Below are 16,339 nucleotides of genomic sequence, written 5' to 3'. Positions count from 1 at the left end.
ATGGTTTAAATTAAAGTATGAAGACCACAGCGGTAAGCAGGCCGAAATAGCTCAGTTGGGAGAGCGTTAGACTGAAGATCTAAAGGTCCCTGGTTCAATCGCGGGTTTCGGCACAGTTGAGAGGTTCCTTGCTTCTAACAAAATAGGTCTTGGAATCAGCTGTAGTACTTTTTTCTCTATCAACATTTTTATCAACTGATCTACAAAATGATCAATTCAACATAGACTTTGCTTTCTGTCCTCCTTTTAAACTTTCTTCCACCTATCTTGCCTTCAGGTTTGACTATGAATGTTTCCCATTTCATCCTTTTTTGTAAAGTAAACTCTTGTCTGCATCACATTCCACTTCCCCTTGAACACAGATGTCAGTAGTCAGATGACATTGTTTACCTACTCATGCCAAATATATCTGGGTAAAATAGTGCTAGTCCATTCAGAGTTAAAAAAACAACTACCTAACCTGGATCCCAAAAATGCTATTTACCCATTGCACCAGTTAACTGGGGAATGATACAGGACTCCTTAAAACATATCTCTACCATATGAGGTTAAAAATCAAGGTCCTGCATCTATTTTGTTAAATGGTTCAAATTAAAGTCTGAAGACCTCAGTTATCAGAAGGCCGAAATAGCTCAGTTGGGAGAGCGTTATACTGAAGATCTAAAGGTCCCTGGTTCAATCCTGGGTTTTGGCACAGTTGAGAGGTTCCTTGGTTCTAACAAAATAGGTCTTGGAATCAGCTGTAGTACTTTTTCTCTATTCATCAAATTTTTTCCAACTGATCTACAACACAATCAATTTAACATAGACTTTGCTTTATGTCCTCCTTCTAAACTTGCTTCCACCTCTCTTACCTTCAGGTTTGACAATGAATATTTCCCATTTCATGCTTTTTTGTAAAGTAAATTCTCGTCTGCATTACCTTGCACTTCCCCTTGAACACAGATGTCAGTAGTCAGATGACATTGTTTACCTACTCATGCCAAATATATCTGGGTAAAATAGTGCTAGTCCATTCAGAGCTAAAAAAACAACTACCTAACCTGGATCCCAAAAATGCTATTTACCCATTGCACCAGTTAACTGGGGAATGATACAGGACTCCTTAAAACATTTCTCTACCATATGAGGTTAAAAATCCAGGTCCTGCATCTATTTTGTTAAATGGTTCAAATTAAAGTATGAAGACCTCAGTTATCAGAAGGCCGAAATAGCTCAGTTGGGAGAGCGTTAGACTGAAGATCTAAAGGTCCCTGGTTCAATCCCGGGTTTTGGCACAGTTGAGAGGTTCCTTGCTTCTAACAAAATAGTTCTTGGAATCAGCTGTAGTACTTTTTCTCTATTCATCAAATTTTTTCCAACTGATCTACAACACAATCAATTTAACATAGACTTTGCTTTATGTCCTCATTCTAAACTTGCTTCCACCTCTCTTACCTTCAGGTTTGACTATGAATATTTCCCATTTCATGCTTTTTTGTAAAGTAAACTCTTGTCTGCATTACCTTCCACTTCCCCTTGAACACAGATGTCAGTAGTCAGATGACATTGCTTACCTACTCATGCCAAATATATCTGGGTAATATAGTGCTAGTCCATTCAGGGTTAAAAAAACAACTACCTAACCTGGATCCCAAAAATGCTATTTACCCATCGCACCATTTAATTGCGGAATGATACAGGACTCCTTAAAACATATCTCTACCATATGAGGTTAAAAATCCAGGTCCTGCATCTATTTTGTTAAATGGTTTAAATTAAAGTATGAAGACCACAGACATAAGCAGGCCGAAATAGCTCAGTTGGGCGAGCCTTAGACTGAAGATCTAAAGGTCCCTGGTTCAATCCCGGGTTTCGGCACAGTTGAGAGGTTCCTTGCTTCTAACAAAATAGGTCTTGGAATCAGCTGTAGTACTTTTTTCTCTATCAACATTTTTATCAACTGATCTACAAAATGATCAATTCAACATAGACTTTGCTTTCTGTCCTCCTTTTAAACTTTCTTCCACCTATCTTGCCTTCAGGTTTGACTATGAATGTTTCCCATTTCGTCTTTTTTGTAAAGTAAACTCTTGTCTGCATCACATTCTACTTCCCCTTGAACACAGATGTCAGTAGTCAGATGACATTGCTTACCTACTCATGCCAAATATACCTGGGTAATATAGTGCTAGTCCATTCAGAGTTAAAAAAACCAACTGCCTAATCTGGATCCCAAAAATGCTATTTACCCATTGCACCAGTTAACTGCGGAATGATACAGGACTCCTTAAAACATATCTCTACCATATGAGGTTAAAAATCCAGGTCCTGCATCTATTTTGTTAAATGGTTCAAATTAAAGTATGAAGACCCCAGCTATCAAAAGGCCGAAATAGCTCAGTTGGGAGAGCGTTAGACTGAAGATCTAAAGGTACCTGGTTCAGTCCCGTTTTTCGGCACAGATGAGAGGTTCCTTGCTTCTAACAAATTAGGTCTTGGAATCAGCTGTAGTACTTTTTCTCTATTCATCAAATTTTTTCCAACTGATCTACAACACAATCAATTTAACATAGACTTTGCTTTCTGTCCTCCTTTTAAACTTTCTTCCACCTATCTTGCCTTCAGGTTTGACAATGAATATTTCCCATTTCATGCTTTTTTGTAAAGTAAACTCTTGTCTGCATTACCTTCCACTTCCCCTTGAACACAGATGTCAGTAGTCAGATGACATTGCTTACCTACTCATGCCAAATACGTCTGGGTAATATAGTGCTAATCCATTCGGAGTAAAAAAAAAAAGAAATGACCTAACCTGGATCCCAAAAATATTATTTACCCATTGCACCAGTTAATTGTGGAATGATACAGGACTCCTTAACCTCTTGGATGCTAATGACAAGGGTAACTCGTCATGCACTTTTCATTGATTTCAATGGAAATTAGATGAGACCTAAAATATTGCCTTAGCACTAAAGGGGTTAAAACATATCTCTACCATATGAGGTTAAACATCCAGGTCCTGCATCTATTCTGTTAAATGGTTTAAATTAAAGTATGAAGACCACAGCAATAAGCAGGCTGAAATAGCTCAGTTGGGAGAGCGTTAGAATGAAGATCTAAAGGTCCCGGGTTCAATCCCGGGTTTCGGCACAGTTGAGAGGTTCCTTGCTTGTAACAAAATAGGTCTTGGAATCAGCTGTAGTACTTTTTTCTCTATCAACATTTTTATCAACTGATCTACAAAATGATCAATTCAACATAGACTTTGCTTTCTGTCCTCCTTTTAAACTTTCTTCCACCTATCTTGCCTTCAGGTTTGACTATGAATGTTTCCCATTTCGTCCTTTTTTGTAAAGTAAACTCTTGTCTGCATCACATTCCACTTCCCCTTGAACACAGATGTCAGTAGTCAGATGACATTGCTTACCTACTCATGCCAAATATATCTGGGTAATATAGTGCTAGTCCATTCAGAGTTAAAAAAACAACTACCTAACCTGGATCCCAAAAATGCTATTTACCCATTGCACCAGTTAACTGCGGAATGATACAGGACTCCTTAAAACATATCTCTACCATATGATGTTAAAAATCCAGGTCCTGCATCAATTTTGTTTAATGGTTCAAATTAAAGTATGAAGACCCCAGCTATCAGAAGGCCGAAATAGCTCAGTTGGGAGAGCGTTAGACTGAAGATCTAAAGGTACCTGGTTCAATCCCGGGTTTCGGCACAGATGAGAGGTTCCTTGCTTCTAACAAAATAGGTCTTGGAATCAGCTGTAGTACTTTTTCTCTATTCATCAAATTTTTTCCAACTGATCTACAACACAATCAATTTAACATAGACTTTGCTTTATGTCCTCCTTCTAAACTTGCTTCCACCTCTCTTACCTTCAGGTTTGACAATGAATATTTCCCATTTCATGCTTTTTTGTAAAGTAAACTCTTGTCTGCATTACCTTCCACTTCCCCTTGAACACAGATGTCAGTATTCAGATGACATTGCTTACCTACTCATGCCAAATACGTCTGGGTAATATAGTGCTAGTCCATTCGGAGTTAAAAAAAAAAGAAATGACCTAACCTGGATCCCAAAAATATTATTTACCCATTGCACCAGTTAATTGCGGAATGATACAGGACTCCTTAAAACCTATCTCTACCATATGAGGTTAAAAATCCAGGTCCTGCATCTATTTTGTTAAATGGTTTAAATTAAAGTATGAAGACCACAGCGATAAGCAGGCCGAAATAGCTCAGTTGGGAGAGCGTTAGACTGAAGATCTAAAGGTCCCTGGTTCAATCGCGGGTTTCGGCACAGTTGAGAGGTTCCTTGCTTCTAACAAAATAGGTCTTGGAATCAGCTGTAGTACTTATTTCTCTATCAACATTTTTATCAACTGATCTACAAAATGATCAATTCAACATAGACTTTGCTTTCTGTCCTCCTTTTAAACTTTCTTCCACCTATCTTGCCTTCAGGTTTGACTATGAATGTTTCCCATTTCATCCTTTTTTGTAAAGTAAACTCTTGTCTGCATCACATTCCACTTCCCCTTGAACACAGATGTCAGTAGTCAGATGACATTGTTTACCTACTCATGCCAAATATATCTGGGTAAAATAGTGCTAGTCCATTCAGAGTTAAAAAAACAACTACCTAACCTGGATCCCAAAAATGCTATTTACCCATTGCACCAGTTAACTGGGGAATGATACAGGACTCCTTAAAACATATCTCTACCATATGAGGTTAAAAATCAAGGTCCTGCATCTATTTTGTTAAATGGTTCAAATTAAAGTCTGAAGACCTCAGTTATCAGAAGGCCGAAATAGCTCAGTTGGGAGAGCGTTATACTGAAGATCTAAAGGTCCCTGGTTCAATCCTGGGTTTTGGCACAGTTGAGAGGTTCCTTGGTTCTAACAAAATAGGTCTTGGAATCAGCTGTAGTACTTTTTCTCTATTCATCAAATTTTTTCCAACTGATCTACAACACAATCAATTTAACATAGACTTTGCTTTATGTCCTCCTTCTAAACTTGCTTCCACCTCTCTTACCTTCAGGTTTGACAATGAATATTTCCCATTTCATGCTTTTTTGTAAAGTAAATTCTCGTCTGCATTACCTTGCACTTCCCCTTGAACACAGATGTCAGTAGTCAGATGACATTGCTTACCTACTCATGCCAAATATATCTGGGTAATATAGTGCTAGTCCATTCAGAGTTAAAAAAATCAACTACCTAACCTGGATCCCAAAAATGCTATTTACCCATTGCACCAGTTAATTGCGGAATGATACAGGACTCCTTAAAACATATCTCTACCATATAAGGTTAAAAATGCAGGTCCTGCATCTATTTTGTTAAATGGTTTAAATTAAAGTATGAAGATGACAGCTATAAGCAGGCTGAAATAGCTTAGTTGGGAGAGCGTTAGACTGAAGATCTAAAGGTCCCTGGTTCAATCCCGGGTTTCGGCACAGTTGAGAGGTTTTTTGCTTCTAACAAAATAGGTCTTGGAATCAGCTGTAGTTCTTTTTTCTCTATCAACATTTTTATCAACTGATCTACAAAATGATCAATTCAACATAGACTTTACTTTCTGTCCTCCTTTTAAACTTTCTTCCACCTATCTTGCCTTCAGGTTTGACTATGAATGTTTCCCATTTCGTCCTTTTTTGTAAAGTAAACTCTTGTCTGCATCACATTCCACTTCCCCTTGAACACAGATGTCAGTAGTCAGATGACATTGTTTACCTACTCATGCCAAATATATCTGGGTAAAATAGTGCTAGTCCATTCAGAGCTAAAAAAACAACTACCTAACCTGGATCCCAAAAATATTATTTACCCATTGCACCAGTTAATTGCGGAATGATACAGGACTCCTTAAAACATATCTCTACCATATGAGGTTAAAAATCCAGGTCCGGCATCTATTTTGTTAAATGGTTTAAATTAAAGTATGAAGACCACAGATATAAGCAGGCCGAAATAGCTCAGTTGGCAGAGCGTTAGACTGAAGATCTAAAGGTCCCTGGTTCAATCCCGGGTTTCGGCACAGTTGAGAGGTTCCTTGCTTCTAACAAAATAGGTCTTGGAATCAGCTGTAGTACTTTTTTCTCTATCAACATTTTTATCAACTGATCTACAAAATGATCAATTCAACATAGACTTTGCTTTCTGTCCTCCTTTTAAACTTTCTTCCACCTATCTTGCCTTCAGGTTTGACTATGAATGTTTCCCATTTCGTCCTTTTTTGAGTAAACTCTCGTCTGCATCACATTCCACTTCCCCTTGAACACAGATGTCAGTAGTCAGATGACATTTTTTGCCTACTCATGCCAAATATATCTCGGTAAAATAGTGCTAGTCCATTCAGAGTTAAAAAAACAACTACCTAACCTGGATCCCAAAAATGCTATTTACCCATTGCACCAGTTAACTGGGGAATGATACAGGACTCCTTAAAACATATCTCTACCATATGAGGTTAAAAATCCAGGTCCTACATCTATTTTGTTAAATCGTTCAAATTAAAGTATGAAGACCTCAGTTATCAGAAGGCCGAAATAGCTCAGTTGGAAGAGAGTTAGACTGAAGATCTAAAGGTCCCTGGTTCAATCCTGGGTTTTGGCACAGTTGAGAGGTTCCTTGGTTCTAACAAAATAGGTCTTGGAATCAGCTGTAGTACTTTTTATCTATTCATCAAATTTTTTCCAACTGATCTACAACACAATCAATTTAACATAGACTTTGCTTTATGTCCTCCTTCTAAACTTGCTTCCACCTCTCTTACCTTCAGGTTTGACAATGAATATTTCCCATTTCATGCTTTTTTGAAAAGTAAACTCTTGTCTGCATTACCTTCCACTTCCCCTTGAACACAGATGTCAGTAGTCAGATGACATTGCTTACCTACTCATGCCAAATACGTCTGGGTAATATAGTGCTAGTCCATTCAGAGTTAAAAAAACAACTACCTAACCTAGATCCCAAAAATGCTATTTACCCATTGCACCAGTTAATTGCGGAATGATACAGGACTCCTTAAAACATATCTCTACCATATGAGGTTAAAAATCCAGGTCCTGCATCTATTTTGTTAAATGGTTTAAATTAAAGTATGAAGACTACAGCTATAAGCAGGCCGAAATAGCTCAGTTGGGAGAGCGTTAGACTGAAGATCTAAAGGTCCCTGGTTCAATCCCGGGTTTCGGCACATTTGAGAGGTTCCTTGCTTCTAACAAAAAAGGTCTTGGAATCAGCTGTAGTACTTTTTTCTCTATCAACATTTTTATCAACTGATCTACAAAATGATCAATTCAACATAGAATTTGCTTTCTGTCCTCCTTTTAAACTTTCTTCCACCTATCTTGCCTTCAGGTTTGACTATGAATGTTTCCCATTTCGTCCTTTTTTGTAAAGTAAACTCTTGTCTGCATCACATTCCACTTCCCCTTGAACACAGATGTCTGTAGTCAGATGACATTGCTTACGTACTCATGCCAAATATATCTGGGTAATATAGTGCTAGTCCATTCAGAGTTAAAAAAACAACTACCTAACCTGGATCCCAAAAATGCTATTTACCCATTGCACCAGTTAACTGCGGAATGATACAGGACTCCTTAAAACATATCTCTACCATATGAGGTTAAAAATCCAGGTCCTGCATCTATTTTGGTAAATGGTTCAAAATAAAGTATGAAGACCCCAGCTATCAGAAGGCCGAAATAGCTCAGTTGGGAGAGCGTTAGACTGAAGATCTAAAGGTACTTGGTTCAATCCCGGGTTTCGGCACAGATGAGAGGTTCCTTGCTTCTAACAAAATAGGTCTTGGAATCAGCTGTAGTACTTTTTCTCTATTCATCAAATTTTTTCCAACTGATCTACAACACAATCAATTTAACATAGACTTTGCTTTATGTCCTCCTTCTAAACTTTCTTCCACCTATCTTGCCTTCAGGTTTGACAATGAATATTTCCCATTTCATGCTTTTTTGTAGAGTAAACTCTTGTCTGCATTACCTTCCACTTCCCCTTGAACACAGATGTCAGTAGTCAGATGACATTGCTTACCTACTCATGCCAAATTCGTCTGGGTAATATAGTGCTAGTCCATTCGGAGTTAAAAAAAAAGAAATGACCTAACCTGAATCCCAAAAATAATATTTACCTATTGCACCAGTTAATTGCGGAATGATACAGGACTCCTTAAAACATATCTCTACCATATGAGGTTAAAAATCCAGGTCCTGCATCTATTTTGTTAAATGGTTTAAATTAAAGTATGAAGACCACAGCGATACGCAGGCTGAAATAGCTCAGTTGGGAGAGCGTTAGACTGAAGATCTAAAGATCCCTGGTTCAATACCGGGTTTCGGCACAGTTGAGAGGTTCCTTGCTTCTAACAAAATAGGTCTTGGAATCAGCTGTAGTACTTTTTTCTCTATCAACATTTTTATCAACTGATCTACAAAATGATCAATTCAACATAGACTTTGCTTTCTGTCCTCCTTTTAAACTTTCTTCCACCTATCTTGCCTTCAGGTTTGACTATGAATGTTTCCCATTTCGTCCTTTTTTGAGTAAACTCTCGTCTGCATCACATTCCACTTCCCCTTGAACACAGATGTCAGTAGTCAGATGACATTGTTTACCTACTCATGCCAAATATATCTGGGTAAAATAGTGCTAGTCCATTCAGAGTTAAAAAAACAACTACCTAACCTGGATCCCAAAAATGCTATTTACCCATTGCACCAGTTAACTGGGGAATGATACAGGACTCCTTAAAACATATCTCTACCATATGAGGTTAAAAATCCAGGTCCTACATCTATTTTGTTAAATGGTTCAAATTAAAGTATGAAGACCTCAGTTATCAGAAGGCCGAAATAGCTCAGTTGGGAGAGTGTTAGACTGAAGATCTAAAGGTCCCTGGTTCAATCCTGGGTTTTGGCACAGTTGAGAGGTTCCTTGGTTCTAACAAAATAGGTCTTGGAATCAGCTGTAGTACTTTTTCTCTATTCATCAAATTTTTTCCAACTGATCTACAACACAATCAATTTAACATAGACTTTTCTTTATGTCCTTCTTTTAAACTTGCTTCCATCTCTCTTACCTTCAGGTTTGACAATGAATATTTCCCATGTCATGCTTTTTTGTAAAGTAAACTCTTGTCTGCATTACCTTCCACTTCCCCTTGAACACAGATGTCAGTAGTCAGATGACATTGCTTACCTACTCATGCCAAATATATCTGGGTAATATACTGCTAGTCCATTCAGAGTTAAAAAAATAACTACCTAACCTGGATCCCAAAAATGCTATTTACCCATTGCACCAGTTAATTGCGGAATGATACAGGACTCCTTAAAACATATCTCTACCATATGAGGTTAAAAATCCAGGTCCTGCATCTATTTTGTTAAATGGTTTAAATTAAAGTATGAAGACTACAGCTATAAGCAGGCCGAAATAGCTCAGTTGGGAGAGCGTTAGACTGAAGATCTAAAGGTCCCGGGTTTCGGCACAGTTGAGAGGTTCCTTGCAGGTCCTGCATGTATTTTGTTAAATGGTTTAAATTAAAGTATGAAGACCACAGCTTGAAGCAGGCCGCATATGGCCGGGATGCCCGCCACCCCCTCCCAACACCTATCCCCAAGGATGGGAAGTCGGACACTGGTTGAACTTTTGGAAGGCGGGAGGGAGTCACCCTCCCGGCCGTATTTATTAAAATATGAAACAAAATTTAAAACATTAAATAAAAGTTTCATCATTATGCATTATGTACAATTTTACATTTATTACATTTCGATGAAGACATGTACTTTGGCTAACCTTAACAGATCTCTAATACAAAGGTTTCCTAGCCGAGTCTAACATCCTGAAAATGCATATATTCTAAATTAAAATTGTACATCCTAGCATTAAGGGCCAACGGCAAGGTCTTAACCGGTGTCAGATCCCTACTACCAGACTCTCGCCCTCACGGTGTGAGCGGCGCATGCGCAGAGGACTCTACCTCATTGCCAACTGTAACTTCCCTTGTCGTGGTGGGTGCCCCCTTTCTACTCGACGCCATCTTAAAGGTCGTCCGAGTTCCCGTGTGAGGTATCTGTAGGAAGGACAGCCTGGACTCCCCCCATCCCCACACTCTCTATCCGCTGTCGCGGATATCCGGCCCCCGGGAAATTAGTAGGAGGGGCATCTAACCGCCTCCCCCCCTGGGAGGGGCCTATGGCCATCTCCCCATAGGCGACCCATCCTTAGTGGGTGCCGCCTCCCCGTGGAAGGGGCCAATGGCCGCCTCCCCCCGGGTGCTCCCATCCATTCTGGGTGGCGCCCCCCCTCTAGGGACCTTGAAATTACTGCTCACCGATCATGACCTTACCGCCACAGACTGGATAGTTGACCGACTATCCGGTCCCCCCTACTCCTCCTAAAGGTCATGCTTCCTCAAACCCCTTAGCCATGCTATGAAGTCTCCTATGAGTAAGTCATTCCCCTCCCTGGACAGGTGAACCCCATCGTTCAGATACATTTGGTCACCCCGAATACACCCATGAGGAATGCTATGCAACTGCGCAGAGCGGAATAACTTACCAATTTTATTATTGACTCGTTTCACTGAATGGTTCAGTGCTGACACCGAAAGGCCCCCCCGCCATACCTTCCTTGGAATCATGTGGGACCAGGCAATCGTGCACCCCTGGACTCTTTTAGCCAACCAGCTAACAGCCGACAAAATGTGTTCAAATAACACTCGTCTACCCAGTGTCACCAAGTCGTTGCCCCCCCAGGTGTACTATGACTACAGATGGCGGTGACCTATGCCGCCCTAACAGACCCTCAAAAAATGATTCGAATTGGTCAAAACAGAGCCCGCCCTTCCCATGGAAGGCCATTCTGTACCCGTATTCCCCAGGTGCGTGAATCGCGTCACCTGCCTTGAATACGTCCCCGGCGCGCCTCACGTATGAGTGGCCCACGACCCATACCATCCTCTCTCCAGTCGGTGATCCTTGACGGCTGGTCTCCCGATGGTGGGTCGACTTCAAATTCCGCCCCGCGTGACAGGCTCGCGAAACTGCAAAGCAAACAAAAGACAAGAAGCGTGAGTGCATGCCAATTGATCTTTACAACATGTGCAATCGCACATACCTTCTGAAGCAATCCGAGGACCAACGGCCCAACTGTTTCACTTCCTCCGCACCCTGACCCCTGGCTGTAGCCTCAGTAGCAGCCCCTATCCTAAAGGAGTGGGTCCCAAAATCGCACGGGTCCATGCCCGCGGCAGCGATTGACAGTGCTAGCACCCTCTGAAACTGAAATCTCGTCAGTGGGGTGCCATCCTTGTGCCGAAGTAAACTCCCCCCCCGTAGCGCCAAATAGTCTTCTACACACTTCAACGGGCAGATGGGGGACCCTCGCGCGCGCTGCACGACAACACTATTTCCCATAGCTCCCTGGTCAGTCTTGGACCTGGCTATCGAGATCACCATCGAATCACCCCTTATTTGGACGTGATCCCTGCACAAGCCTCCCTCCATATCTTTCTAGTTCCTTGTGACAAGTTCGCTCACCCGCATAGCCCCATGGAATGCCAATGCGAAAGCTGCCCGGAACAGAACTGCTTCAAAATGGGAGGAACACGTCTCATCCAGCTTTGCTAAAAGCAGAGACAGTCTGTCCAAGCCAATCGGGCGCCTCGTATCTTGCTTGCGACCCTCGAGGCGCTGCCAGCCGCGAAGGGCTTTCTTAACCAAAAAGGAACCCGTCGGGTCTTTTATGCCATGCACCTGAGCCATGAATGAAATGGCGGCTCTATGCCTACTGGCCATTGCCGCTGATCGGCCCTCCCTGTGCAGCGCTACCGGGAACCCCAGGAAGGATTCCTCCTGACCCCAGTTCTGACTCCCTGTGGGACCCAAAAATGTGCAATAGGAACGAAACGCTCCTTCGTATGCCTTCCTTGTCCTGGGGGCTAAGCTCGCTGCCACGAGGTCCTGTAATCCGGGGCACCGATTAGCCATAGTGCTTCAGGGAATGGTGCTGCCTCTAGGTCCGCTGTGGGTAGATAACCCCTGAATGCCTGCATATGTGAACGAGAGAGTGCATCAGCCGCATGATTCAGTATGCCTGGCACATGTTTCGCCCTGAACTGTACATTCAATCTCATGCAAAGCAGCACAATTTCTTTCAACACTCTCAAGATCCATTTGCAGCGTGCTGCCTGTTGGTTAATGCAGTCGACAACAGTCATATTATCAGACCAAGACACCACTGAGCGGTTCCTGAAGTCATCAGGCCATGCCATCAAAGCGACCCTAATGGGGAAGAACCCAATGTTACCTGTGAGACCGTTGGAGTGCCACCACGTCGGCCATGTTTGCGCCGACCATCGATTACCTAAGATGGCGCCAAATCCCATGCTCCCCGCTGAGTCAGTCCACAGACCTAGTTCATCTGAAGACGCTGGCGGGGAGTTCCACATGACTCGACCGTTGAAGTCCGCCAGAAATGCCAACCAAATGCGCATATCCTGGCGAACCTCTGCCGACAGTCTCGTACAGTGGTGACCCTCTTTGAGACCAACCATAGCTTGTGCGATAGAGCGCGAGAAGGGGCGGGCCATAGGCATCACCCTCAAAGCAAAATTAAGCTGACCCACTGTTTGTTGTAACTGGTGCAGGGTCACTTTCTCATTGCCCAGGCATTGCGTCAAGGAAGCCCTAAACTTGGCCACCTTTTCCATCGGTAAACGGAAACACCCCTCCACAGAATCGAGTTCAATTCCCAGAAACTCCAGTGAAGTAGATGGTCCCACCATCTTACCTGGTGCCAATGGGACTCCAAACTCCCTCATGAGGATGCAGAAGTCGTACAGCACCTGCGCACAGTTCGTATCGCCGGCTGCCCCCAAGAACAGGAAGTCATCCAGATAGTGCATAATATGCCTATGCCCTGTAGCCTCGGTGAATGCCCATTCTAAAAAACAGCTGAACATTTCAAAATAGGCACAAGAAATGGAGCAACCCATAGGCATGCATTTATCCATGTAATAACTTCCTTGAAATGCAAAACCTAGCAAGCGCTGATCCTGTGGGTGCACCGGAAGCAACGGAACGCCGATTCGATATCTGATTTCGCCATCAGCGCCCCGGGGCCTAGGTGGTTTAACATGGCCACGGCATCATCGAACGATGCATACCGTACTGAACAAACTTCTGGGTCAATGGCATCGTTCACCGAGGAACCCCTTGGAGCAGAAAGGTTATGTATGAGTCTAAACTCCCCTGGGTCTTTCTTCGGGACAACCCCCAACAGGGAACAGATGAACTCCGCCACCGGCGGGCGATGAAAAGGCCCTGCCACACGCCCTAAACTGACTTCTTTTGCTATTTTCTTCTCTGCCACGCCTGGGTTGTGCTGTACCGATAACTGGTTCTTACAAAAGGAGTCCCCCCAAAAATCCCCCGCCGGGATGTGGAAGCCATGTAAGAATCCCTTCCTCAACACCCCAGCGGATACATGATCAGGGTATTTGTTTAACCAAGGAGTCATAGTCTTGAGATCAACGGGTGTAGGCAATTGGTCACAACGGTCTACCTCACTCCTGCTTAGACCCTCCTTTTCCTCCCGTCCCGCTATTTTTTGATCTACATGAACTTTCTGGGTGTGAGGAATTCCCACAGCCGGCACACACATGCCTAAACCTACATGTTCCCTGCGGTCTGTTACAGTTACCTCGATTGAAGCCCCAACAGACCCCCCGTTTGCCACCATTCCCGCCGTTCTTAGGCTGGTAGTCCCCACCGGTGCCTGCTCGAAAGGGCACCGTGGGCTTTTGGCGGACAACTCCTGACCCGCTCCCGCCTGGCGAGGACGTACCTGCCACCCCTGGCAGGAGCTGCTTGTGCCATGAAACCGAGTCCAGACAATCCCAAGTCAACGTAGCATCATATTCTTTTGCTTTTCGGAATTTCATGTCATAACCTTTCCATTCCTCTCCCTCATACATTGAATAAAAATCCATAATGCGATTCTGATAGCAAGTCAACTCAGTCATAACCTCGGGTTTACGTTCCCCCATGACTGCAGTAAATATAGAGAAGGCCTTAACCCAGTTCGTTACTGTCTCATCCACCCTAAACTCCACCATCTTGGCGCGCCAGATGCTCGGGTGCCACAAATCCTTCTGCGTTTTAGCATATTCCATCTCGCGATGGTCAGTTAATAATGAAAACATGTTGACATACTTGTCTCCCCATATCAACTCTTTCGTGACCATAGGAATGTGCTGTGCAACCTTTTCCCGCCTCGAGGGTATTGAGTCCTCCCCGGCCATTGGCAATGCGAGCTTACCCGGATCGGCCGTTGCTCCCGCCGTCTTCTCCTGACCAACTGCTGGTCCTACCGGTGCCACCTGTGGGGGAAGAAGAGGAACACTCGCCTTTGCGACATCTCTCGACTGCCGCAACTGCTTGATTAGTATTCTGGCCTCTTCGGCCGGATCTCCCGGGGCCACTGTGCCCACTGCCTTTTTCTTGAGCCATGCTGCCAACTGGATGGCCAATTCTGGAGGCATTTCATCATCCTCGGCAGAAGTGATCACCACCGGGATCGGCTGGCCTAAATCTGGGTTTTGTGCCGGGTTGTCTGCTGGCACGAGGGGGGCGACTGGGGGTACCTCTGGAACCGGGACCTCCCCCGAAACCGCCCTCTGCTTAACCCGTTTCCCTCTACCCCCGGGGACGACTCCCGGCAAGGCCGGGCCTATTACCTTTTTCGGATGACCCGGGTCGCTCAATGCGGCCAATTGCTTCTTTACCTCCGCCAAACCTCTACCGATCGATTGGACTTGTCCGAGTTTTCGCTCCATGCAAGCCATCCGGTTCGACAATAGGCATAACACCTTATCCGTCTCGGAACCCTTTCCTGCTTTCTTGCCGGCCATGGTTTCGAGTATTCCGCCTTTGGTCGATCTACAAGGTCCTGGACTCTACGAACTCCAGATAACTGAAAGAGAAAAAACAAGATTACAAGTTCTCAAAATTGCTGCTTGTTCCGTCGAGGGCTCACGAGCAACGAGTGGGTGCAGCCTTCCGAGCCGAGGAACAAGAGGACGCTTCTTCGGATTCCCGCTCTATTTATTCTTCTGCGGGAGGGCGTGTACCCTCCTCCTGTACACCTACGGGGCGTGGTCTTCTGTGGAGGTGTCTAGGACAACCCCTCTTGGGCGGGAGAAGGCGCGCCCCGGCTACGCCACTTCGGGCATACCAGCCGGGCCACGCCCCCCCCCCGCCCAAAATGGTTTCCCGGGGGGATCAAGGCACCCAACCATACGTTCGGGGGGACCTAGTGGTTGCCCCTTTCCAATAGCTCAGTTGGGAGCGTCATGACCAATTTGCACACAAGTAGGGCAAAGTTCCAGCTGGCCATTCAACCCCCTCCATGTATCCACCCACTTATGACACCTCCATGACATCTCAAGTGTACGCCCTCATGCACGCCCACATGCTCTTATCTCTTTCTCCTGCTCCGCCTGGAGTCTCCTCTTTTCTCTATGTACGAGATTAATGTGTATAAATATTGTAATCTGTGAATAAACTTTAGATGACAATCCTTCCTGAACCTTAGTGGTGATGGAACCCGATTCTCCTTCAACTGCAGTTGTAGTAATAAAGCCCTTTTGAATCGGACACCACGGACTCTGCCTCTCATTTAATGCATGACCTTTGTTTAAGTATAGAAATTATGACAGGGTAATTATTTTATTTACCACACTACAGCTAGCAGCAGGCCGAAATAGCTCAGTTGGGAGAGCGTTAGACTGAAGATCTAAAGGTCCCTGGTTCAATCCCGGGTTTCGGCACTTTTGAGAGGTTCCTTGTTTCTAACAAAGTAAGTCTTGGAATCAGCTGTAGTACTTTTTTCTCTATCAACATTTTTATCAACTGATCTACAAAATGATCAATTCAACATAGACATTGCTTTCTGTCCTCCTTTTAAACTTTCTTCCACCTATCTTGCCTTCAGGTTTGACTATGAATGTTTCCCATTTCATCCTTTTTTTATGTAAAGTAAACTCTTGTCTGCATCACAATCCACTTCCCCTTGAACACAGATGTCAGTAGTCAGATGACATTGCTTACCTACTCATGCCAAATATATCTGGGTAATATAGTGCTAGTCCATTCACAGTTAAAAAAACAACTACCTAACCTGGATCCCAAAAATGCTATTTACCCATTGCACCAGTTAATTGCGGAATGATACAGGACTCCGTAAAACATATCTCTACCATATGAGGTTAAAAATCCAGGTCCTGCATCTATTCTGTTAA

The 16,339-nt window shown here is 43.6% G+C and overlaps 4 non-coding genes across 4 annotated transcripts; all 4 read left to right on the top strand.

Moving 5' to 3' along the window:
* Positions 1 to 1,204: 1,204 nt before the first annotated feature.
* On the top strand, positions 1,205 to 1,277 carry TRNAF-GAA (transfer RNA phenylalanine (anticodon GAA)). The gene has a single exon. It is a non-coding gene; the product is annotated as a tRNA-Phe (tRNA).
* A 4,696-nt stretch (positions 1,278 to 5,973) lies between these two features.
* TRNAF-GAA (transfer RNA phenylalanine (anticodon GAA)) lies at positions 5,974 to 6,046 on the top strand. The gene has a single exon. It is a non-coding gene; the product is annotated as a tRNA-Phe (tRNA).
* Positions 6,047 to 7,134: 1,088 nt separating this feature from the next.
* TRNAF-GAA (transfer RNA phenylalanine (anticodon GAA)) lies at positions 7,135 to 7,207 on the top strand. The gene has a single exon. It is a non-coding gene; the product is annotated as a tRNA-Phe (tRNA).
* An 8,588-nt stretch (positions 7,208 to 15,795) lies between these two features.
* Positions 15,796 to 15,868, top strand: TRNAF-GAA (transfer RNA phenylalanine (anticodon GAA)). Its single transcript has one exon. It is a non-coding gene; the product is annotated as a tRNA-Phe (tRNA).
* Positions 15,869 to 16,339: the final 471 nt, after the last annotated feature.

This window comes from Lissotriton vulgaris, chromosome 8, assembly GCF_964263255.1.
Source record: "Lissotriton vulgaris chromosome 8, aLisVul1.2, whole genome shotgun sequence".
NCBI lineage: Eukaryota > Metazoa > Chordata > Amphibia > Caudata > Salamandridae > Lissotriton > Lissotriton vulgaris.
The sequence above is the reverse complement of the archived record's forward strand: the minus strand, read 5'-3'. Positions and strand labels throughout refer to the sequence as shown.